Source organism: Carassius gibelio, chromosome A18 (genome assembly GCF_023724105.1).
Source record: "Carassius gibelio isolate Cgi1373 ecotype wild population from Czech Republic chromosome A18, carGib1.2-hapl.c, whole genome shotgun sequence".
In the NCBI taxonomy this organism is placed as follows: domain Eukaryota; kingdom Metazoa; phylum Chordata; class Actinopteri; order Cypriniformes; family Cyprinidae; genus Carassius; species Carassius gibelio.
The window spans coordinates 12524334-12551174 of record NC_068388.1 but is presented as its reverse complement, the minus strand read 5'-3'; the positions used below and the strand labels follow the sequence as shown (position 1 = coordinate 12551174).

At 36.3% G+C, this 26841-nt stretch overlaps 1 protein-coding gene across 2 annotated transcripts in view; it reads left to right on the top strand.

The window, feature by feature from the left end:
* The first annotated feature begins 18263 nt into the window (after nt 1–18263).
* Nucleotides 18264–26841, top strand: part of LOC127934461 (semaphorin-4B) — a 45637-nt gene continuing 37059 nt past the window's right edge. The window contains exon 1 of one of the 2 annotated variants that reach the window (XM_052531852.1): nt 18264–18474. The gene's annotated coding sequence lies outside the window, so the exon portion shown is untranslated. The remainder of the gene's footprint in view (nt 18475–26841) is intronic. The other variant, XM_052531850.1, reaches the window with a different exon arrangement.

The window sequence follows — 26841 nt, the reverse complement described above, 5'->3', positions numbered from 1 at the left end:
GCAAATCTAGTGCAGTCTGAATGCCAGAGTAATGACTCTTATGGATCTGGCCTTTTTGAGTGAATCAGCAAAACATTCTTTTTGGCGAACCAAAAAAATACTTTGAACTAACTGTGAGACTTACATCAGTGAAGATATTAACTGGTTGTTCAAATAGTTGAAGATGAATATTATTTGTTTTGGCAGGAGTACTTTAAAACATTCTGAAATGATCCGTTAACCTAATTTTGTTCATTTAGTGTTGTTATTTCAGTAAACTAAATTCCATGTAGTTTATGTTATCTCTAAAAAATTGTATAAATAAAAAGTCATTAAAAATGGTGTAATCACAGGTTTGGAAGAATTTCTTCATATTTATTTATTTTTAAAATTATTTATTTATTGAAACTAAAAAACTAAAAAAACATTAACAAAATTAAGGAACCAGAATTAGTCAATTGTTTATGGTTCCCAGCCTTAACCAGAATATTTTCAACAACTATCTAGGGTAATATGAGTGTACTAAAAAAAGGATGCACTTTGAGAGCATTGTTAAGTAAATATGACATTTTTTAATTGATTGCACATTGGCAATGGTTTTCACATCACATTTTTGTCATTCTTGTCTCATGCAGGACAACGGAAGTTCATTGACCTCTCGAACTTTGGTCCCTTTTTAAATTGGTAAATTAGTGCATGAATCAGGTTGGATGGCATTCTTGCATGACAAATATCCAGAGATTTGATATGATCATCTTGAGCCCACGTCCTCTATCCTAGATTAAAGAGTGCATCACACACAAAGTAAGATTGTCAGCCGATCTGATTTGTCTTGGCAGTGTTGAATGGACACAAAAGGGGCCAGCTCTTTGACCTCTGACCGTGTAATTAGCAAAATGCTTTTGGGAGAGGGCCACTGCTAAATATAATCAATCAGCACCATACGTCATGCCTGAGAAGACCAGACTCTCTTTGTGTGAGTGCATCTTTGTAATTACTTCACAATTAACCAACATTTACGGCACTCTAAGGCTGTTTTCGTAGAAGTTATTAATGCATATTTAAGTTTGAATGAATCTTTTGTGTTATTTCTTTCAAGGGTTGCCTGTTAGGAATTTGAGTGATCATATACCAGTTGATTTTCATTGTTCATGCTAGTTTCAAACTGATTGAGAGGGTGGCAACGGTAACATACTGATTAAAATGTAATTTTAAAAGAAGATTTTTATTTGGGTGAACTGTGATGGCATAATTTAAATACAGATTTTGATTATACTTTCATTTTGAAAAATTTATAAATTTGTTTAAAAAATGTATAAGGCTGATGCGACATTGATCTATGTTTGATCTATGATTACTAGTGTTTTCTAAGTTTGGGGCAGGAACATTTATTTTTATTTTTATTTTTTTCATTGTTGTTTATTAAATACCGTACTTTTCGGACTGTAAGTCGCACCTGAGTATAAGTTTCACCAGTCCAAAAATACGTCATGACGAGGGAAAAAACATATATAAGTCGAACTGGACTATAAGTCGCATTTATTTAGAACCAAGAACCAAGAGAAAACATTACCGTCTCAAGCCGCGAGAGGGCGCTCTATGATTTCAGTGTAGACTACAGGAGCACTGAACAGCATAGAGCGCCCTCTCGCGGCTGGAGACGGTAATGTTTTCTCTTGGTTCATTTCTCTTAGTTCATGTCTAATTAATTTTTGATAAATAAGTCGCACTTGACTATAAGTCGCAGGACCACCCAAACTATGAAAAAAAGTGCGACTTATAGTCTGGAAAATACGGTAATCAAGGTTTTAGTTTGGTGGCATGTATTCAGTTTGGTTCCTTTTGCCGCCCTTAACATCTGTCATACTCTCTTCTTTCCTGTCTGTGTTCAGTCCCTTCTGAACCGAATCTAATGTTTTCTTTTTCTTTGTGCAATTTTCTGCCAGAATTGGTGTGTAACCATTCTAACCACATAAAACATAATATCCTGCTCATACAGGTCAACTACGTGAGGATGGGTTTCCCTTTTGAGCTAGGGTTCTTCCCAAACTTTTTTCAAGGACCAAGGGACTTTTCCCTGCCATGGTCCCATTATTCCTGGCCAGACATTAACACTACTTTAGAACTGATTAAACCAGACCGGCTGAAATAGGCATTTATCTATAGCAGAAAATCCTGTAGCCCTCTGTTCTTCTGTAATATCTCAAGGATTTTAGGCAGGACAAATTTTCACAGCTAGAGGTCAACTTATTTTGCCATATAGTGTTTGTATTCCTGAAGCTTTTGTCTTAAGCCTGAGGCATTGCCCTGTAAGAAGTTTCTTTACACAATGGAAAAGAGTAGGTCTGAACTTCTTTCTGCATTCCAGTCAACCTACAACACAGAATATTTGGAATGTCATTCATGGACTCTCAAAGGCACGAAGGGTCTCACAAAAGATGTTAGACTGTACTTTGTCCCAACTTCGTCATACGTATTAAGTCCAATATGAAACATACAATGTTCCATTATAATTCTGGTCTATTTGGCCGTATATGAACAATGATGTTCAACACTGTCTTGATATGGCGAAGGGCAGTTTAGCAAATTACAGCAGTTGTGTATGGTCTTCAATTGACAGACAAAGTCTATTATTGCTACAAAATGATGATGAAAAATATTTGTTCAAGCTCATTTCATTTAAAAATACCAATATTACACTTTTGATGCAGTAAAAAAATAACTTGCTTAGATAAATAACTGATAAAAAAATAAAAATAATAATAACTTTTTAAAAGGCCGGTAATATTTGACTGAGAACATCCTAATTAGGTAAAGGATTTTTCAGCACAGCACAAGGGTCAACTTATTAAATTATGACCATCAAAACTAATAACCATAATAAAATCGGTTGACACTGAGTGTTTAATTGTGCATGCTCATTTAATTTGCTGTCTTCAAAACACTAATAATTTAATAATAACACTGTTAAATCTTTAGCAAATCTCGACATGAAAATCAGTTTTTTTTATTGTACATTACAGTATATTGGTGTGAAGCCTATACATTCAGCATTTAAAATGAAAGTTTTTAGATTATTATTTTGAATTTATTTAGACAGTAGTATGGAAGTTTAGTACATAAATCTGTAATCCATCGGTCAATACATGTATGAAAAATCGTATTCTAATTATAACAGTATCTGGCTTTGTCTTATGGACTGTCAGAGGTAGAATTATAAAAGCATATCAGGCCTTTCATTGATGTCAATAATGCACATCTAAAGGACAATACTCGTGAAATATTTGGCAGGTAGCAAAGAAGGTGGTTGTTTTACATTGTGTTGTGAACTGATAGTGCAAAGAATGCATAACATATTGCATTCCACAGAGGACACTAAATCCCGTCAATATCATCCTCTCTATCTCAGAGAGTTTGAGCAATAACATCTGCCGTGTACCCAGTCAAGAGTGCATTGCAGCAAAAGGCCATGATTTCTTCTTCAATCTCTCCATCGATTGACCAACAGCTGCCACTATTGAGAAAAATCGCTTCTATGAAATAGTGCCAGTGAACACAGCGGAGGCCATTCATCAGAAACAGGCCTGCTCTATTTGTTGGGGAGATTTTGCTTGCTATAAATCAATGGCTTTTTTTGAAGAATGTGGAATTAGCGCAAATAAATCACAATCACTTAGTTAGGTCTGCTTCAGAACAAAAAGGACTGTGTTTTCACTGGCTGGCTCTGTGTTGCTCAGGCACAGACAGCAGTTTGCCTTATGATTGTTGTCCTAAAAACAGGAGACTCCTTCTAACCGCAAAGCCATGTAGAATGAGGGGAACACAAATTTGGGAAGACCTGTTGGGAGGTCTGTGTGGAGATGTACCTTTGAATGGAATAATAGTAGAAACTCCCTGTTTTTCCTGTCCTTGTCCTTTTTTTTAAAAAATGTGCATCACTTGATAAAAAGTGGTTTTGCTTTAGCTGTGACAACTCTGAAATCTGTCTGTCAGTGCTTGGCGGCAATCAGATAATTGCCGGGGTCAGCTGGGCTCTTCACAAAGCCAGGCTTCCTCAGCTGGGGAAGAAAATGGTAGTTTTTTGGTGCCTGACAAAAGGTGCTATGTCAGGGTCTTCCCAAATCCCCTGACTCTCGGTATGTGAGGATGTGACACAAGTACAGTTGGTGTAGGGAAATGTTCTGGTATGCAGTCTGGTATGTCAGAACTAGATATAGACAGAATCATCGGTTGCACTTTATTTTACAGTACGTGTACTAACATGTACTTATAGTGTACTTAAAGTGTATTTATTTAAGAAAGTTCTGGTAACACAAGGTAACTACATGGGGTAGGGTTAGGTTTAGGGGCAGGTTCAGGGTTAGTACCTAGTTATTACATAGTTATTGTAATTACTACAATAAGTACCTAGTATGTACATGAGGAACAGGACTGTAAAATAAAGTGCTACCGAATCATCGGTTTTGCCGATTAATCGGCACCGATAGTTGTTTGCTGAAACAATCGGTTATTGGCAAAAATCCATGCCAATAGTTTTTCTGGGTTGCTTCCATTGCTGGAGCGACTGAGAAGGCACTGTTTTCATTATACAATGTGAGAGCGGCCTCTAGTGGTTGAAATCACTGACAGCACATGCTCACACATGACACACATGATACTTTTTTCATTTGGTGAATAAATACACTGAAAGACCGCTGCTCGAGTTGAACGCGTCCAGAGTGTGTGTGATACCGGTGAGTTCTCATAGACTCAGCGCTGCTCTTTAATTTTAATTAGATAATTAATTAAGTGTTCAAGAATAGAAGCAGTTAAAGTGTGAGAGTATACATTGTAATAGTATAATTATAGTGCCGTGCTATTTCCGTGATACGGAAAACGCAGACGGAATCGCAGAATCCATTCATAAAAACGGAATTCACTGTTTAGTGCACATGACGCTCGCGGTGATTTCAGCGTCTGTCGTCTCACTAAATGAGGGCGAAAACACATGAAAAATATCTCCAGAACTGCTCTGAGAGTCACTTCATGAGCATTTGACCATTTGATTTGAGCAAAAGCATCATATAACATGCACAGAACTGTAAAGTTATTCATGGCAACCCGTCAAAATAAAAGTCCAGTTTTAAAGTCTATTGTTCAGTAGAATGTGCAGAGCCTACTACTACTAAAATGAAACCAACATTATTTTTTTAAGGAATAATTACACACCATTTCTTCCACGTTTGAATTTTCATAGTAAATTCCCTTTACAAAAATGTTTGCTTAACTTTCAGTAATTAAAAGATAAATTAAATTAATTTTTCATGCCTTGATTTGATAACAATAAAAAAATGTATACACAGATTTTCTGAGGGAAAAAAGGCTTCTTTAAGAAAACAAATGAAATAAATTAAGTTGTTTTATGCGTTCAAATAATTATACATTCTAAAACACAGAATTTGGTAACAATAAAAAAATATGGTGATAAAAATAGGGCCCTAAAACTTAAAAGTTAAACTTTTATTAAATTAATGGGAAAATGTATGTTACATGATTTTAATTAATTAGACTTGCTTTTTGATTAAAAAACTTAAATTAAAATAAAAAAAAAATAGCTATTAAAACGGAGTGGAGAAAAATTAAAATGTAAAAAACTGAATCCAGAAAAATGAAAATGAAAATAACGGAATATTGTAAAAAATCTAATGGAATTTTGGAAAGAATTTAAACAGGTTTCATAGGGTCCTATTTGAGTGTGGAAATTTCAACTATTACTATTACTATTATTATTATTATTATTATTTGTAATTTTATTATTAATACTACTACTACTACTACTACTTTTTCTTTTTGTAAATAAAGCACTATTTTAGTTTTCGTTCAAATATCCATTTTAAAAACTATCGGTTAATTAATCGACTAGTGTGGTCCAACCTTGCTATCGGTATCGGCAAAATCCAATATCAGTCGACCTCTAGTATTCTCCCACATCGGCCCCTCGCTCACTGGCCTTATATCCTTGGAGCCACTTTGGCAAAAAACAGGCCACTCCTGATTAGAAGTCAGAAAAGAGAGCGATGTCAAATTTAAAATAAATTCACTCCCACAACTGCTGTATTTGAAACAACCTGGGGGGCGGGACAGTGTTTTGCTATGTTGTTGCTAAAATGCTTTTATTTGGCTGTTTGTGTGTTTCAATGTGGTTGCCAGGGTGTCATGATTGTTAGCGTATGGTTGCGGGGCTGTTTTTTGTTTTTAGAAGCATTCTGTTATGTTGTTGTTATGATGTTTTTATTTTGTTTTTGGTGCATTTTAGTTGCCACGATATATATATATATATATATATATATATATATATATATATATATATATATATATATATATATATATATATATATGCTGCTGCTGTGATGTTTCAATTTGGTTCTTAGGCTTTCCAGTATTTAGTTTTCTTTCTCAAATATTACAGGAAAATAAAATAATAACAATGAGTATTATTAATAATGTGATGTCCCATGATCATTTGGCTTTGATTTAAAATAAAATCCATCCATCCATCCAAAAGGTCCCTCTTCAGTGAAGGTTAGATTGCAAACTGAAAGAGATGTGAATGTACCTGCATTAGATTTTATTTTCATCCTGCTATATATTATTGATGCCAAAAAGGGCGTGTTTGTACATATGCAAAACCATTGTGCATAAATCTAAAATCCATCTCAATCAGACGATAATCAATTTCATTACTGCAGTTTGAGCCGGCTGCAGTTTAATTTTCCTCTGCAGGTTCTGTACTTAGAGACTTACGTTATCAGACAGAAGGTGTAAAGGGGAGTGCCTCCTCTCCCCTCTCCCCAGCTCTGCCTCCTCAGGAGTGGAAAGCAATGATGTAATGTGCCTGACTGCCTCAGAATGAGCAGCCCCCCTCTTCTGCGTTTCATCCCCCCTTTCTCTCTCTCTCGCTCTCTCTCTGCCTCTCTCTCTCTCTGTCTCTGTCTCTCCCTCCCATCCTCTGCTGCTGATGCTGGTGGTGGCTGGCGTTTGTATGTGCTGTGCCGTGTGAGCTGCAGCCCTGGGCATCTCTGGGGATCCCTGCAGAGCTACTGTTCCTCTTCTGCCTGTGACGGCTGGGGCTCGCCCACTCGCAGAAAAGACCCTCTCTTTCATCGGACAAGGTAATTTCTCTCTAACCTGACAAATGGCATGTGTTGCAGGTTTTAAAAGAAAGGGAGCGAGGCAGGACAGGGGTTTTGGGCTTAGGATCGGGTGAACAGCTGAATGAAAAAGTCTGCATGCTGAAAGCCTGCTGTCACCACAGCACCGGGTGCCATGGCAATAGATTGAATTTGGTTTCCTGTGGCTGCCGCTGTCAGTTCTCCTCTCTAGCGGCTCTCACACATACACGCACGCACTGCCTCTGCTAAGGTGTCGGTTGCCATGGTTAGGAAGGGATGGATTCCTGTGCTGGCTTATAGCTGGGTCAGCATATCACCTGGACTGCAGCTTTGATAAAAGAGAACTCTGCTTTAAAATGGATCTTCATTGTGGCTTGAAAGTAAGAATGTCTGTTTTATTCTTGAGGTTTCAATGAACGGGAGAACTTGCAGCTGAGATTGGTTTTGTTGCTTTTTGGTAAAGGTTTTATTACTTTGAACACTAAGACTGATATAATGTGGCAAATATGATCCTGTTTCAGCATGAATGTGACATGTAGATTGATTTTCCTGCATATTTATGCATGAGGGACTGGGTGTGTGCGTGGACAATGCTTCATACTACGGACAGGGTAAGCCCTTCTTGCAGTTCTAGCTTTTTTTTATGATGTGGACAAAATCTGCTGAAACACAGCTGACAATTTCTGTCTTGTTGTATAAAATGCATATAGTTATATATATATATAGTTCATAAACATATGAATTAAAATACGTTTATGTTCATATAATTAAAATTATTAACTGTTTTTTAAATAATTACAATTCAAACAATTAATCCTATATCATTTTTTTTTTCTTTTCTTTTTTTTGCATGTATGCGTATTAGGGGTGTAACGGTTCACAAAATTCACGGTTCGGTTCGATACGATACACTGATGTCACGGTTCGGTTCGGTTCGGTTCGATACGTTTTAGATACAGCAAAATGTAAAAACATCTCAACTTTTCAGAATGCCGCAAGCGCACCGCGGGTCATGTGACAAGAACCAACCAATCAGCTTCATCCTTTCCCGTAACAACGTTGAGAGCTCAGCCAAGATGAAGGATCAGCTGATCATAGTTGTATATGGATTGCAATTTTGAAATAAATTCAGTAGCAGAGCTACTGCAAGCGATTTTTAGAGCTGCAAATCCATTTATCCTTCGCTGAAATTTCCGCGTCTCATGGAGAGAGCACGTCATTGTTGCTTAGCAAAGACAGACGCCTCAGGAGAAAGACGCGCTTAGCGTTTTCCATGCGTTTTTAGGCACGATATGTGAACGGCCCCTAAGGCGCTCGCTCACTCAGCACGCGCTGAAGGCTCGTTGCAAAATGTCTAATGCATTTAACAGACCAGAAATATAAGATCCTAAAATAACCAACAGGTCTGGTGTTTGGGTTGGATTCCCTGTAAGCTATAGTGTCTAAATGCTGCAGGGATAGTTTGCTGCGTGCATGTTTCTCCTTTTTTTCGTCTTTTCCCAGATAGTACTGACGCATATATCCCAGATATTCCCGCTGTTTTTTTTTTTTTTTTTTGTAATCCCGCTGGTGTACCCTGTCATGTTGCAGATGCGACATACCGTTGTTTTTTTATCCACCACTCTCTTGCCATCACCATTATAGCTTAAAGGGAATCCAAAGTGCACCCAAACACCAGACCTGTTGGTTATTGGAGGATCTTCTCATTTCTAGTCTGTTAAACGCATTGGCTATTTTGCAACGAGCCTTCAGCGCGTACTGAGTGAGCGAGCGCCTGCTGAGTAGCCTAACATAAACATATAAGATGTTGTTTTTTTCTTCTTCGGGAGTGTCAGGGGCGTTGCCTGTTACGTTGTTTGGGTTATTGGGCTACCTTGTTGAACGCATATCATTATATTTCTTTCTCTCTCTTTTTTTTTTTTTTCAAATATAATTAATTACTCCAACGAACCGTTCGGTATACATAATGCGTACCGCGTACCGAACCGAAAGCGTCGTACCGAACGGTTCAATACGAATACGCGTATCGTTACACCCCTAATGCGTATGCACACTGTGAAAATCTCACTTTGAAATCCTGCACTGTTTAATTTTTTTTTTTTTTTTTTTATTTCACACATGGAGTGCTCCACTTGCATATGTTGTCATGACTAATTTATCCTGAGGATTTTTCCCTGTTATATCAGGAGACGGAAAATACCAGCAGCCTCCATGTCAGTTTTGCATAAATAATTGATTGGCTAAGTTCAAGTAATTACTGCACTGTGTGAATATAAATCTCTTACATTATAGTTGCAGTTTCTAATCCAGTCTTTCACAAACTTAATTTGCTCCTTTTCAATCTGAGTAATTGTAGATTTCAGAGAGATTAACGGCACGTGCATATTAAAAGTCCTCTGGGGTTTATTAAAGAAACAGTAGACTAGTCTCAATGTCAGAATCAAATAGTGTAAAGATTTTCTTTTTTATTGAGGATCTGTGAAAACTACAGACCTGAGAAAAATGGCCCACTGTGATTGGTGGAATTGGGACCATGTGGGCCAGTTGGGGGAAGGTTATGTTTACTCCTGGCTCCTGCAGCTAGCATGCTTTATCTGGCTGGAATAAGTGAGCATTGCTTCACATTCACATATTCAACACATCAATAAATGGATTCAATGTGTCCAAAAGAAGCACACTTACCTGAGACCTCTCTCTTTTAAAAAAAAAAGATAAAGCTTAGATTTTGTCTCCATCCACCAAGCAAGACATGAAATGGCTATGGACTGAATGTTCCCTGCATGATTAGCCCATGTATCATGCAGTGCCCAAAAACAATTTTCTCTGTGAGTATTTTTATTGATTTTCCCTCCTACCAGACAGTAAGCCTGTATAAAAAAAGAAAAAAAATGAAGAAGAAGCAGACTTTCCCTAGGAAACGTCTAAATTTCACACAGTCATAATGTTGCAGTTGAAGGATTTCAACAGACATTTTGACACTAAGATGCTTAGCATTCCAGGATTTAGCTTTGCAGCAGGTGATTTCAACTGCAAAGAAGTTGCTGGAGATCTTAAAATAGAGCCGGTGGAAGTGGGTGTCCCCCAGTTTTTTCTTTTTTTTTTTCTATCATCTGACTGAGTTTGGGTTCTTTGCCGCTGTCACCTTTGGCTTGCTTGGTCTGGGTTTAAGACTCTTATATTCAATAATATTGATTTGACTGCACTGATATTATTAGACGAGAACAAAATTTGAACTGAGCTGCTGAATAACTACATTGTTGCCCTCTGCAGAGCTGCTTATATTAAACTAGTTTCATAACTGATTAACTTTCCACATTATTGAACTGAACTGAATAAGCACTAAATTGGCTTGAGCTGAATAATGACACTGGTGTCTTCTTTAGAGCTGCTTTACATCCGTCTCATTCCTCTCGAAGAAGCTTGCGTCATTGATTCTGTTATTTCCTGTTAATTGCTGGGAAACTGCTTTGTATAATCTGTACTGTATACAAAAAGTGACTTAAAAATGACTTGAAGAATTATAAATCTTGACTAATGTCATCCACCACGTTGGTCATCATCACAGTGCCTTTTTTGGAAAGATACAGTACTTTAATTATGCTGACTCTCAAAGCTAGACGTTCCTCATCTGTGTTCCACTCTGGCTCATGGAGAGTTCGCACGATGTCCTTTTTGTCATTTTGTCCGCTGATATCTGCGCACAGTGTCCTTGTGAATCCTGCTTTTGATTCTGCAGGGACTTGCAATGTGCATGCAAGTGCTTAATTGCTTGAAAATCAAAGGTCCACCATGTAGATCTCACATTCATGACAAATTGAGCATTGAGCATCCAAACTTTGAATGGCTTGAATGCTCAAATGTGCGAAGGACGGAATGGAAAATGAACTGTACTTGCGCCTTAAGGTGCCTTGTTTTATAGTTTAAGTTTGAAACAGCTTTTGCACTACGAGTGTCTGTAAAATACTGTTTACAGAGTTAAACACTACATATATGTGTCACTATTGCAATAAGCAGTAAGTTCTGTTAAAATATGACACCTAAAATTGCCTTAATTCAACTTTAAAGTGTTCAGTGTTTGTCTTAAAAGATTGTGTCACAAACGGAACTGTATAGGAATGAGTGGCAACGTATGGATTATACATATCTGTCTTGAGCTTAAAATATATTGTGAAGATGTCAGAAGAAAACATTATATTGAGATTACAGGTCATTGCACCTAGAAAGTCTCCAAACTCTCCAAAAAGATGTATTTTATCTGCAGCGCTGTCTTCTATTTGTGCTCGTGTCCTTGTCGGTAATACAGTATGCATATTAAGAACTAGTACTGACTGCCCAAGATCTTTTTTAGTCACGGTTCATTGCTTGCCCAGGTTCATTACTCTCGAAACAAAACAGATGCTTCTTTTACAGGCTCAGCAGCTCTCGAGAAACGAAAACGCCTGGCTGCACTTTTTTCAAGACTTGTCCTGGTTATTGAGACCTCTTTCTTTTGGGCTGTCCACTTTTGCCTCACAACAGGCATCAGTATGTTAAAGTTGAAAAGAAAAGCAGCAGCAAGCCTTTTTGTTTTCATTTGATAGAGTTAATCAGTGTTTTATTTGAAGCCCCCCTGAGGTCTGGCTCAAATACAGGACTTCTGTTCGCTCTTGGCCCTGCTGAATATCTTGAGTGACTAGTCATTTCCCTGAGCTGTGTCCTCACCGCAGGGACGTGCCACACAGTACAGGGACACTTAGGTCAAGTCAACCAATTCTTGAGTCATATTTTAAACAAAAATTGCTTGAAATTGTTGTTGTTTCATACCTCAAGGTCAATTTGTTCTGAAATTCAAGCACGTATTGCTGAATGCAGGTATTGCCAAACACAAAATCAGGTCGAATTTCATCATTGATCATGAATAGGGAGGCATTTAACTGATGCCACTATTGTCTGTTAATTATTTTTACTGACAGGAGGGGGAAGGTGGGGAGGGGGAACGATAAATGATCAATCACACACTGCAAGGGGAAGTGTCCTGGCAGACACATGAAAGCAAACCCTAGTTCCTTTAATATGAACATTTAGAGCCACCTGAGGAGAAGTTTGTCTGCTTTACGCTTGGTCTCAGCTGACTCTCTTTCTCATTTTCTCTTTGAGCAGCAGATGTTTCTCAACTCACTATTTCCTATTTAGGAAAGATGCACTGGACACACTTTTTAGTCAGGGTTTTGCAACAAGGATTTTTGCAGCAATGTCTTACATTTTTTATATATTATTGCATTTCTCTTAGGATTACATCAGATATCCAGTTTGGTGCTGGACGTTAATAATAATGAATAATGTAATAATTTATATTATAATTATTATTTATAGTAAATTAATAATATCATAATAATTATTATTTGATTAATAATAGACAAAGAAATTATTATGTATCAATCAAACAAGAAGTTATTTTAATAATGTAAAATAATAAAAATAATACGACAACAAAAACAATAGTAATGATAATAAATAGGAAATAAAGTTTTATGTATTTATTTTATAACAATTATTATTATTATTTTAATATTATTAAGTTTAGAATTTCTAATATACTTATATTTTTTAGCATACTTTTTTATATTTTTAATCATTTCAAAGATATATAATAATTACATGATTCTACTTAACAATAATAATAATAATAATAATAATAATAATAATAATAATAATAATAATTATTATTATTATTATTAATAATAATAATAATAATAATAATAATAAATTAATAATATAATTATTATTATTTGATTAATAATAAACAAATAAATTATTATGTATCAATTAAATAATAAGTTATTTTAATAATGTAAAATAATAATAATAATACAATAAGAAAAACAATAGTAATGATAATACCAAGAAAATTAAATTGGATGTATTTATTTGTATAACTATTATTATTATTATTATTATTATTATTATTATTATTATTATTTTTATATTATTCAGTTTAAAATTTCTAATTTACTTATATATTTTTTATAATTTTAATTGTATATTTATTCATATCAAAGTTCTATAATAATTACATGATTCTATTTATTAATAATAATAACAATAATTATTATTATTATTTAGTTTTTACAATATTGAAATCAGTTGTGTTTATTATGTTTAAATAATAATTAGTTTGCACCAACACTGGATATTATTCATTCATTAATTCATTCATTCACTAAATAAATAAATAAATCATATTTATTCTAAAATATTTAATTAATGATGTTATAATATGTTGTTGTTTAAATAATATTGTATGTAAATCTTACAGAAATACAACCATTGAATTTTTCCAGCTGACTAAAGCAGTGAAGCGCAGTGTTCACAGTAACTTTCTACTAATCACAAGGTTCACAAGCAGATAAGAGACAGAAGTTAAAGGCCTGGGGGCTCTTGATGAGTGCTGGCGTCGACACACGCTGATGGCAGAGCTCGTAAGGTTTTATGAGGTTGGGACATTAGTCATCCAGATGAAAGTATATGTGAGAAGTATTTTTTGATCTTTCACCAGTCAAAATTTAATCTGGACCCCAGGAGACATTCTCCCTAAAAACTGCTTGTAAAAGAAGTTGAATGCCTCTGTATATTAAATGAATTTTCATGATTTACATACTGCTTGTCACAGCATAAACCTGAGTTTTAAAGCAGTGAAGCAACTTCCACTTTCTGATTGACCTGTAATTAGTGTTACGGCTCTGTAATCGGAGTAACCTGTAATTATTGTTTAGTGAACAAACTGGTCTGTAGAGGAACCTAACAGCTACTGACATTATCGTTTATCAGTCTATAAATTGGCTCTGGATGGTTTATTATATCTAAATCAGTATTGATTTGACTATACACTTGAGTTAAACACAATTAGACAGGCCTTGATCTTTCATTTATTAATCAGAATTAAGGGTGAAACGACAACTTTTTTGCAGTTCGGCTTGTTTCACAGTTTTAGAGTCATGATTTCGGTACAGTACGGTATGTGCAATGTTTATGGAAAAACTATACTTTATATATATATATATATATATATATATATATATATATATATATATATATATATATTCTAACTACAAGCAACATCACAAATAAATACAATGGAGTGAAGATACAAATAAAATAAACAGTGATTTTCATTTTCATTAATATTTGCGTGTTTCTGATGAGCACACACACAAATTTTCTCACTGAACGTGCGAGTTTGCGTCAAATGACACAGCTTAAATGAGTTTAGTTTACACACAGATATCAGCGTGTGCTGTTCAGGTCTCACCTGTGTGCGCGCTCGATCACCACCCCGGTGATGACGGAATAAATGACTGCTCATATTCCAGCATACTGCATTCGCACTGTTGTTGTAATGTCTGGGAAGCCAGAATATGGATCAATCAACAGAAACAAATATATTCTGAGCCCTGTTTGTTTAACGTGTTATTTATAGCAAACCATATTATAGATTTTTATTTTTTTTCAGCGAACCGTCCCACCCCTAATCAGAATATTGTAAACAACAACAAAAGGCTGTAAACATGCCCATTCAGCACATTACAGGTTGAAGCTGTAATCAATGTTTGGCTTTATACAACATAAGCCAAGCGTCTTTATTTGTCTCATTCTCCTAATCCTGTTCAGAAGGAGCTTTGCCGTCACCTCCTGTAGTGTTGGCTATCTGTCAGTCTCTGCACAGAGACATAATTGTTGATTCAGATTTAGAGAGAGAACGGTGCATCAAATTCAAACAAACTCGGTTTACAACCTGTGCACTAATCCCTGCTTGTCTAAGCATGAGAATGCACTTGAGAAAGCAGTATCTTTGCAACAAGACTCTCATCAAGAGCACTGAGGATGATTGCTTGCAATACCCATTCAAATGTATAGAGGTCATTTTGCGCAATGTCTAAACTTTTTTTACCCATAAAATTAATTTCACTTGGGTCCAAAACAACTTGTTGTATGGACAAAAAACATTCCTCAAAATGTCTTTGTTCATGTTCCACAGAAGAAAGAGCATCATATAAGTTTGGAACAAAAGTTAATTTTCATTAGTGTGTGAACTCTCTCTTCAAAGATGTCAGTTCTGAATAATCGAAACAACTCTAAACTGCGTTCCAATTTAGGGGATTACGTGCCCCCTATAGAGAGATTAACGGAGCTGAAAACTTTTGAGCCAATGCTTCCCCTTTCTGGGTAGACATGAAGCCCTGGGAGTTTAACTTCAGATGACAAATGAGACAGAGGGGACCATGGTAAAGCTGTCTGTAAGATTTTCACGCCACATCAGTCAACCAAGAGGTTCGGGGAGGGGGACAAAAAGGAACTTTGTGGATCTGCATAGTGCTGATAAAGATTTAAGATGCTCTTGGGTCAAATGACAAAACGTTTGTTTCTGAATAACAAAGTAGATACACGATATGGTTAATATGTCATACAGGATGATCTGCCCGTGTTTTATTATACAAGAGTGATTGGATAAAAGTTAGGAAAAAATAAGAAAATGCAAATAAGAAAAAGAGGAAACTGAACCCAAATTACTGACTGTTAAATGAAAACAACAACTGGATGATGGGAAGCAAGTGGTTGGAAATGATAGTGGTTATTTTAACCTCCCAGAATGCATCTTGACTGAGGATAAGTGAATTTAACATATTATCTTTTTCTTCTTTATTTTTCTTAAATTACATTATGAAAATTGACATTATACTGGCATAAAAGGTTCTAAAAAGTGGCTTTTGTAGTAATGCAATATAATGTGTTTTTTGTTTGTTTGTTTTTTGCATTGCCCGCCAAATTAGGAATAGTTCTTAAAGTGATACTCCACCCCAATACTTTTCTGGACCTTGACAGTGTATTTTACTTGGGTGACAGTCACAAGCCTCTGGTTTTCATCCAAAATATCTTAAATTGTTTTCTGAAGAGGAACAAAGCTTTTACGGGTTTGAAACGACATGGGGGTAAGTGATCAATGGCAAAATTGTCATTGTGGGGTGGAGTATCCCTTTAAAAGAACCATATTTTCTTAATGAAATGAAAATTGTAATAATGTTAAGAACCCTTTTCCAATATTAAGAACTTTTTGAAACATTCTATGAATGTTGAAGGTTCTTCATGGAATCAGATGCCTTTAAAGAACCTTTTATTTTAAAGAGCCTGTGGCATCTCTGGTTAGACTGATACTGTAGTTTGTGTTTTCTTTCTTTTCCCTTTTCTTTCTTTCTTTTTTTTAAATACGTTTTTAGATTTATGTATTCCTTTGTGGGTAACTGCATTCAGTAGTTTTGAAAATGGCAAGCGTAATGGTAGACAAATTCTGACTGGTATAAAGAGACCGAAAGAGTCACAGTCTGCATCTGGCGTCTGTAAGTGAGAGGCTGATAAGTGGCTCAGCCCTGCTTCCCGGCTCCCATGACATGCTTGTGTCTACATTTGGCTCATTCCCGTCTCCTAATGATGGCATCCCGATGCCTGACACCCCAAACCTACCATTCCATCTGCCTGCTTAGCATTTCCCCCTCAATACATAATTAGCAGCACTATTTCAGTCACAGGGATTCCCAACTGTGACTGTTCCTCGGTGGCGCTCCATAGTTCTCTTCCCTTGTTAACTAGGGCATGATTAGATGATTTGTCACTAAGATGTTTCAGTTGTTCCATCACCATCCATTTTAAGCTTTTATGTGAGTCTTCTTTAACAACTCACATAAAAAGAAGGGTATCAGGACTTTGATTGGGAAAAAAAATGATTTTTGAAGAAGGCTTTATAATGCATAATTTCTGTGAATATTGTCACTTACGTGCTAGAAGGGTACTGCCAATCAATCATGAATAACACTATTCACTGAAGGTATTGTAATGTGAACCGAGGGCAAGCGTTGTCTGTTTAGAAGTATTTAGTTTCAAATAACAACCTTTTTGGACTTCACTATGATTGTCTTGCCTCACATATTATGTTTTATATATGTTAATTAGAATCTTGTAGGATTGTAACCATCATAGATGAGGTTTATTTGTATAGCAAATAATTATTTCTAGGTACTACTAAATAATAAGAACAAGAATACAAAGAAATGCAATAAAATTGTATTTATCTGATTCCTACTCATTATTCATTTAGTTACCAATTTATATATATTTTTTGTAATATTTTAATAATAATTATAATATTTTAAATAATAATAATAATCAATCATCACTGAGGGGGTCCTTAAAATATATTTGATTGTGGTTGATGAAGTTATTACTTTCCAGCATTATTATTAATAATAGTAATAATAATAATGATGATGATAATGATGGTGATGATGATGATGATAATAATAATAATAATAATAATAATAATAATAATAATAATAATTATAATTATAATAATAATAATACTATACTACTACTACTACTACTAATAATAATAATAATAGTAATAATTTCATTATATTTTATGTTTTTATTTTATTTACCATTAATGTAATTATTTATTCATTACACACACACACACACACACACACACACACACACACACACACACACACACATACATATATATATATATATATATATATATATATATATATATATATATATATATATATATATATATATATATATATATATATATATATATATATATAAATTTAATTTAATTCACACTGAGGAGGATATATAGCCCTAAAAAATTTTAGGATAGTGGTTGATCATTATGTTTCCGAAGAACTGTTATATTTAGCCCCCCAAATACTGAATAGCCTATTTAGTTTCATTGTTGTTCATTAATCTATCGCATTATAAACTAAACTCTTACTGTGCTTCTAAAGAACACAGTTTGAAATGTATAACTCCCTGCCAACTACTATTTGACTTTTCTTCATATGTTATGAATGCTTTTAACTAGTTCCGTTTTGTTAATCGTGAAAGAAAGTTTAAGTAGCACAACCATCAGAACTGAAACTAAAGGTTAGCAAGAAATCTTGTGATTTCCTCGCAGTCTTTGGAATGATTATCAAGAGCAGTCTACCTCACTCTCTTTTTCCTCTCTCTCTCTCTCTCTCTCTCTCTCACTATTTGTGAGCATGAGGGGAGGAGCAGTGATTAAGCCAGAGGGAGGCTTTACTACACCAGCGTGTCAGATACACATTCAGTCACAGCAGCAGACAGGGCACGAGTGTGAGCTCTGTAATACCAATCCCACATGCAGACCTATAAACAGATGATACCGGCAGACTCCAGAGCTGGATCTACTGGCAATCCTTAAAGACTCTGATTTCCATTGGGATTTTTATTTTTATTTAAAAAACATTTTCCTGTAAGGTACGGCTTGGAAACCTGTGTCTGAAAGAGAGTAAGTACTCAGCACTATTTGCTTCAGTGCCTTTAACTGGTTGCTGTTAATGATTGATTTGTGTCTGCCCGAGTGTTTGGTTAGTGTGCAATGGAAAGGTTTTTATAACGCTGCTTTCCCGTTAGACAGACACTCCAGACAAGTGGCGTGGCTGCACGGGGGTTTGTTATTGTAAGGGGCTGCTGGGAAGGGAGGGATGGAGGGGGAGGATGTGTGCTGACACAAGACAAACCCTCAGCTGTAAGACCTTATCTGCAAGGTGATAGCCGGTCAAAGCAGATCACAGGACAGCAAGCTCAGTCTGCTTCTGTTTGTATGGGTGCCTCAAGAGCCTCAAGTTTGTTTGGGTTTGGTTTCAAACGATCAGTTTTGCAGGGTGTGTTGCAGTTTGGGTTGGCCGGTGTGCTTGAGCTCTTTGGCAGTTTAACTTGGAGAAGCTTTAAGCTCTTTCTCTTGATCTGTGGAGTTTAGTATCTTTGCGCACACTCTCTGCCAGCAGATGGGAGCATATGTGGCAGGCAGCGGTGTCGTCGTGGAGGAACTTTCCATGAACCCTGGATGGGGCTTTGCAAGTGTAGGGAAAATTTGGAAAGTGAGAAGTATGAGGTTGTCCATTAGAAGATCATGTGGTTTTGGCATCTTTGGAGATCTGTGATTTGTGTCAAGGGCAAGAGTGGACACTGCAGATGTTTGTCGGAAGCACAGACTTCTTGCTTGTTTTGCACTGTTAGTCATCCAAAGATTAGTGACTATTAATACTTTACTAACTAAAGATTAATCCATTTTAGTGAATATGTTCATTTTTGACACATGTGGGTTGGTTTTCTCAGGGAATAGCATTACATGGTAAATGAATTACATGGGAAAACTACATGGTGCTCTTGAATTATAGCGATAGTTTACTCAATAGTAAATATTGTGTAATCATTTACTCGCCCTCATGTCATTCAAAACCTGCCTGACTTATTTTCTTTTGTGGAACACAAGAAGATATTTAGAAAAGTGTCTCAGCAGTTTTTGCCAATACAATTAAAATGTTCAAGATGCTTCTGACCCCATTGACTTTCATTTTATAGACATAAATAGTTTCTTTTGTGTTCCACAGTATAAAATATATAATATAATATAATAAATATTTATATGAAGACCCTGGGATTAGTAGTGAGGTCATCATGGATGACCATGTTTGTATTAATTTGAGTGTGTGCAGTCACTGCAGATCTGCACATTAAGTTCATGTCCAATGAGAGATTTTCTATTCTTTTTAGCCAGCAGCTTGCTGGACAGCTGCACATGGGAGATAACCACTCCAGTCCGAGAACTGAAGGGAACAGTAACAAATACAACAATTTTAGCCATCTTCAAAGAGCTGCATGTTCATGCCGTTTACACTGTAGAACTACTTCTCTGTGAAAACTTTGAGGGAATGGTAATTTTTTTGGAAAAGTTTTTGGAAAGTTTGGTGTGTGACTGAAGAGGTATAGAGGTGGAAAAGATGACATGAAAGAAGAGCATCAGGGAGAGAGGGATGATTGTACTGTTGGCCTTGTCCTGTGTTTTTCTTTGGTCTGATCTATAAAGACAATGGCTGGCAATAGCATTCTGGCTACAGGAGCCTTGACAATGGTCGGCCTGTGTGATGCTGTCAGAAAGTGTTTGGCTAGTTGGCAAAACCCAGTGCCTGTTATATGAATAATACAGAGCCTGACTACAGCTCCTGTCACATGCAATGCAACACAATAAACTATTAGATAAAAGAGTGTAAAAGTCAAAGAGTGAAATTGAATGGACAGTTGGACAAGTTACTTGGCCCTTCTGAAACACTTAGATGTTAAAAAGTAAATACACTTTTAAACCAATTTTAAGCTGGTTTGCTGGTCTTACTTGGTCTACCAGCATGTAAGAACAGTTGGCTGCTCCGCTAAACTACCAAACACCATCTTGGCCAGACTGGGAGACCATCTTAATATAGCTAAGACCACCAAACCAGAACTGGTTTAAATATTTTTTACCCATCTTTTTAAGCATTGATTATGCTGGTTTGCTTGACTTAGTTGTCTTAAAATAATCTTAAATCAGCCTACACTGGTTTTGTGGTTTGCTGATCTAAGTTGGAATCCTAGACTGGTTTTAGATGGGCTTTAAACACTTTTCGGTTGGTCCGTTTGTAAGATCAGTTGGCTGATTGGCAACATTAGCTAAACACCTGTATGGTCAGAACAAATGTAATACATCTTAAACCAGCATAAGCTGGTTTGCTGATCTTAGTTGGCTTCTCAGACTGCTTTTTGTATGGTTTTGGGCACTTTTCAGATGCAAAGTCTGGGTTATCAGACTAAGATCAGCTTAAACATGTTTTAAGACCATCTTAAACCAACCAAGACCATCTTATCCAGCTTGCGAGACCATTTTAAATAAGCTACGACCAGCTTGGAAAGAATAAGAATAAGACACAGAAAAAGTACCTGCTGACTTTGTAGTAGCAGTCTGTTACATATTAGGTCAAGAGTAAAAGCAGGACAGATGCAGGCTGTATCTCTTTGCAGTATCTTTACCGAATATAAAGCTCTCCATTCTGAGGCCTCTGCACACCACCTGTTTCCCATCCCAGTCATTAGATCCCAAGGCTATTTTTCCAGCTTTGGCTTTGATTCCTCATGCTTGGCCGGCTACTACTGTATATATCTGTCTCTGCATGTGTGTGTTAGTAAAATATTCTTTAACTTGGCTGGATTAAAGAACTGGGTCAGTTATGGGCTCTGGTAGTAGCATCGAGGAATGCAAATAAGCACTAGTCTTATAAGCTTCTAGATTCTTCTGGCAGGAGCTCAAACTCTGCCAAGTGTTTCAACACACTGTTGAGGCACTAACACACAAACACAAACCCATTCAATGTCATTAACTTCTGACAGCTATATGTCTATGTGAAACTCCCCAATGATCTCTGCCAAAATACTTTTGTGCCAAAGTACTTTGAGTGATTTATATATATATATATATATATATATATATATATATATATATATATATATATATATATATATATATATATATATATATATATATATATTACTTTAATGCTCAACAATTAATATCATTAAAATGGAAAATAAAAAGGTGATAAGAATGCTGGGAATGCCATAATGGAGCTGTTTAAAAAAAATAAACAAAAAAATTAAATGAAGTTGGTTTGCTGGTCTTAGTTGGCCTTCCAAAACTATTACTGTGACCTCCCTACTGCTTGTTTTAGCTAGTCTTTTGGCTGGTTTTAGAAAGGTAAGTCAGTTTATGTATTTATTTGTTTATGTATTATGTATTATGCATTATTATTATTATAATTATTATAATTAATCTCTCAGCTAAACTAGCTAAACTGACCAGGCTTTTATGTGATTATGCTATACCTAAACCTTTAAACCCGCTCAAGATTGTTTGCTGGTCTTAGTTGTCTTAAAAAAGTATCTTAAACGAGCCAGCATATGTTTTATTTGTCTTAGTTCGTCTCCCAGGCTGGTTTAGAGGGGTTTTAGACACTATTCAGCTGGTCAATCGGTAAGACCAGTTGGCTGCTCAGCTAAACTTGCTAAATACCAGCTTGGCCAGACTGGAGACCACCTTAAACCAGCTAAGACCAACAAAGAAGCTTAGGCTGGTCTAAGCTTTTTTTTTTAAGCATTGAGAGCTGTGTTATCCCAATTAAACCCTTAACCCCTTATTGGTTATAGTTGTTTTTTTTATTTTTATATATAGTTTGAACAATCAGAGACTATGATTTTTCAGCTAGTCAGGCCAGGAGTCCATTTGGTCATCCAGTTTAACTAGCTAAACACCAGCTTGGCCAGGCTAAGAGACCATCTGTAAAACTAGTTAATAATAGTTTAAGCTACCCTGCTTTAAAAAAAAATTTCAGCAGGGATAAGACGCATAGCCCACTGAAATAACTGATAAACACATGATGTGCAGGTGACAGACAGTGGGAACGAGAGTCAGAAGCTCTGTCAGGGATCACGTAGTTGAATTTTGTAAAGCAAGCAGTACTTGAGGCTTGGGGGGAGAGCAGCCACTGTGTTTTTGCTCACTGCTGGGAAGTCTTTAAACATGCGTCTTTAAGGACCGTCACAGGCCTCCCCTCTGGTTTTCCCAGTCGTGCTCTCTCACTCTATCCCAGGAGCCTTACGTGGGAACTCGCTCCAGAGCTGGAAATAGACCAAACGTTAGTATTTGCCTACTTGTCCTTCTGACCCTGATGAGAGAGAGCAAGCCGGAAAGAAACAGTCAGAAATCCTGTCAGCAGAGGGGGCTTTTTTGGCATGAAACTATATTTGATTTTGTAGAGTACAAACTTTTGGAGTTTTAATAGTCATTCACAGGGGCAATCTCTCTCTCTCTCTCTCTCTCTCTCTCTCTCTCGCTCTCTCTCACACACACACACACACACACACACACACACACACACACTTTGACACCTTCTGTCTCACACCTGTTCCTGAGTTTCATATATTATGCAGGTCTATTTTAAACAGACCAGGACAATGAAGCGTGTCCATGACTCTTAGACCAATGAGAATGTGGTATGTGTATGTGTGTGTGTAGATCACATGTGTATTAGTTTGCATGTGTAGTTAAAATGGCATTCATTAGTTACCCCACTTGATTAATGGACTTTAACCTAGTTGTAACCGCACTGAGCGCACTGACATATACAGACGGCCTGTGATCTGATATCTTCTCAGAGCATTCCAGATTGTGGCCGTTACTCTACTAATAAATAACTCCGAGCATGCCTCACCCTGACCACGCAGAGATTCACACCACAACTGCTCTGCCCTCCTTCTGCATGCCGCTTTTTATGCCACCCTACTTTTGTTTAGTTTTTTTCTTCTTCTGATACCTGATCTGAGCTGACAGGTTTATTTTGGATATATTTAATGATTTAAAGCTGCTGTAACTTTACAAATATGTATGAGAGAGGTGAGGGCTGCTGCCGCTGACAGTGAGGGAGTGAAGGGATGTCCGAAATAGTGTCAAGCATTTGCTTAGTGCAAGTTAGGATGACTGCACGCTAAAGTTTACACTGCATCAGATAACACTGCAAATACATTGATTTCAGAGAAATGGTTCACCTTATTGACTCGATGGCCCCTGTTGTCCAGCACAATATTCAAATATTCAATAAACATTCTTAAAGTCTGTATTTATTGAGTGAAAAAGATAGTGATATCTGTGTGAGCTGTCCACATTGGGTGGATCTTTTTATCTCGCAAAACTTTGCTGACGTTTTGCTAATGTGACTGCCTCCAGTTTCACTGATATGGCTGATTATTTTAATAATTTAATAAGCTTGCAAAGTGTCACATATTTTACCAATGAGAATTTCACATAGAGGTGGGTCCAGCTGTGCCTTCAAAAACCTAATTTGCTATATTGCCACTTGATTTAAAACTAACATAGTTCTTTCCACACTCTCAAAATGCATTTACATATTCATATCCATTAAATGTTCCATTAGAGCTATTTGGGAGCTTTTATATGCTATCTTATCTTACGGTTCTGTGCCATAAGGTCAAAAGAGAGTCCAGTGATATCTGTTGTTCATGCAGTGTGCAGTGTGTGTGTGTGTGTGTGTGTGTGTGTAACTGTACAGTCCAGTACTGTATGTCAAGTGAAGCCAACTGGAACAATGCTTTAAACCAACAACAGCCTGAAAGCTTCCTGCGTGAAAAGTGCAGGACCGTCCCTAACTTGTGTTTGTATAGAAAGAGAGGAAGTATGTGAGGAAGAGAGATGATACGCTTGCCATTTGGATGATTTATTAAAGTGGATCAAAGATGTGGCATGTTTATAGAGGCCGAAGTCCTGTGCGTGTGCTGTAGATGCCAACTTACAACTTGATTTATCCCATTTTGCCACAATAACAGCATTGAGGCCTCTGCTGTTCATATGTAAAATCAATCATAACCGATACTCCCATGAACAGCCATGGTTTTGCATAGTTTTATAATATAATATAATATAATATAATATAATATAATATAATATAATATAATATAATATAATATAATATATTTACCAACAGACATTTGTCCATACAGACCATGCCAACTGTGCATCCATTAAAATGCAGATTATTATTCCTCAGTTCTTTGTTCTTCTACCATTTCATTTTATTCCAGCTCAGGAAAATGTCCCATTTTGCCTTTTCTAAGTAATGAAAGTGTGTTGACGTTGTTTTCCAAATCCATTTTAAGCCTGAAAGACCTTTTTTCAGTGCTTGAACTTTTTCTGCATCATCCTCTGCTAAAAACTCAGTACTGCTTCAAAGAGCTGTGGAGAGATGGGCCTTTATCCAGCTGTCAGGACTGTAATATGAGTGAGATCAAAGCATACATAACAACGTATATGTCTAGCAGCTGAAAATGGCTCTCATGCGTGTCAAAAAAAACCCTTCTGCTATGATTTTATTTTCCCTTTTGATGGAGCATGTTCTGCTGAAAAGGACAGGTTGTATTTCATCATGGCTAAATTTGGGAGTTGATTCAACAAAAAGGTCTTTATCACCTGATAATGATCCAAATTTGACTGATTTTTCAGATAACCTAGAAATGAGTGATAAAATACAGGCTATGACTGGTCCTCTCTGTAATCTCAACTTCACATCAAGGTTTATGTCTATTTCCTGGAATCCTGGCTGCACCTAAAGTGTTGGGTGAGATTCTCTTAAACAAAGATGGTCAGCCATGTGGATCATGTCGAACTGCTAGCTGGCACAGAAACACCTGATTCGCATGCCCATTATGCATAATTTCATTTTCATCTTCTGTACGATCAGCTATGACCTGCATAACCTGAGCTGGGTGGTGCGATCACTATTGAATTACAAACTCAGTCACACCTCCAGATGAAACTAGACCATGTAATTCCAATACTTCCTTTCATAAAGAGCCCCTCCTTTAGCATTTTGCTTCCTCTAACCGCTTCAAAATAAAAAGACGCTCATGAAAAGGGTTTCCTTTAAGAAGCTTTTAAAAGAGGTTGTGTTGGAACTTGTTGTTTCATACTGGATTAACTGGACTTTCATCACGTCTCAGCTTGAGCGGTGCCCTTCTGAACACCTACGCTCTAATTAGACATCAATGTTTTGTAAATTGCCAGCTGATCCACCCCAGATCTTCTCTGTGAATTTGGCTGTTGATAAAAGTTACCTTAATTCGGCCCAAATATTAACAGGAGACCCAAGTCACAAGTTTTACTTTTATACTTTAAAGTACTTTTAAAATCATTATGCTTTTAATGTGTTAACTAACATACAAAAAAGTGCTTAATTATAATTCTAACTGTAGTGTGTTATTTCATACATTACACATTCAACTTTGAAATAAAAGAATATAATATAAAGCAATATATATAATAAATATCTAATTATTTCACATATATTGAAAAAATACTGGGAAAAAAAATAGGTCATTAAAAGGTCATTATCGTATATCAAATTAATTAAATGAAAAAACATAATAAAGTATACATTTAATACATTTTAACTTTACTGAATTTTAGATTTATTTGCCACTAATGATAATCAGTACATAAGTACTTATTAAATTATATATAAAGATGTATTCATGTCCAAAAAGCATCTGAAGTTCTGCTAATTGCATTAAATATTATTAAACTATTAGAGATTTTTATTTCATTTCATTTAACATGCAGTTGAGTGTCTTAAACTATTATACTCAATTCACACTCAAGTATATTCAAGTTTTTTTATTTAAGTCATTTTAAAATGATGCTGAAGTGCACTCTCTTTCCTCACACAGAAAAAAAAAGCTAAATATAGATTTCTCATGTGTCTAGCATTATGCTAGAAAGCTGCTGCTTTGATTGACGTGACCCATGTCGACCCTATTAATTATGGGTCAGTCTGTCCTCCAGGGTCACAGCCCGTCGTCTAGGACTCAAATGTGCGTGGATGGAATTTACTTCAAATATCTGAGTTGAGAGGGATTGTTTGGATCACAGACATGATTGAGATGCCACTGCCGGGGTGACGTTGCCCTCTTTGGCCCTAGAATGAGCGGTGTTTTATTGAGCTGCCTGCAGTGCGATCACCCACCAGTCGGTGTTTGCACAGGGCAGACTAGATGAGTGGTTTAGTTACGGCAGCCTAACAGCCCCAAATGACCCTCAGGTTTCTTTTCTAACAGCAAGAGCACTGCATGAATAAATCCCCACCATCGGTGAATCAAGAGCTCCTGCTAATAGTCAAAGTGCTGATCCAATTGCATAGTGCTGCTGATAGATTTTACATGCACCGTTTTGATGAAATATGTGGAAAATGCGCAAAGATTTAATCACAGTAATGGGTATTTG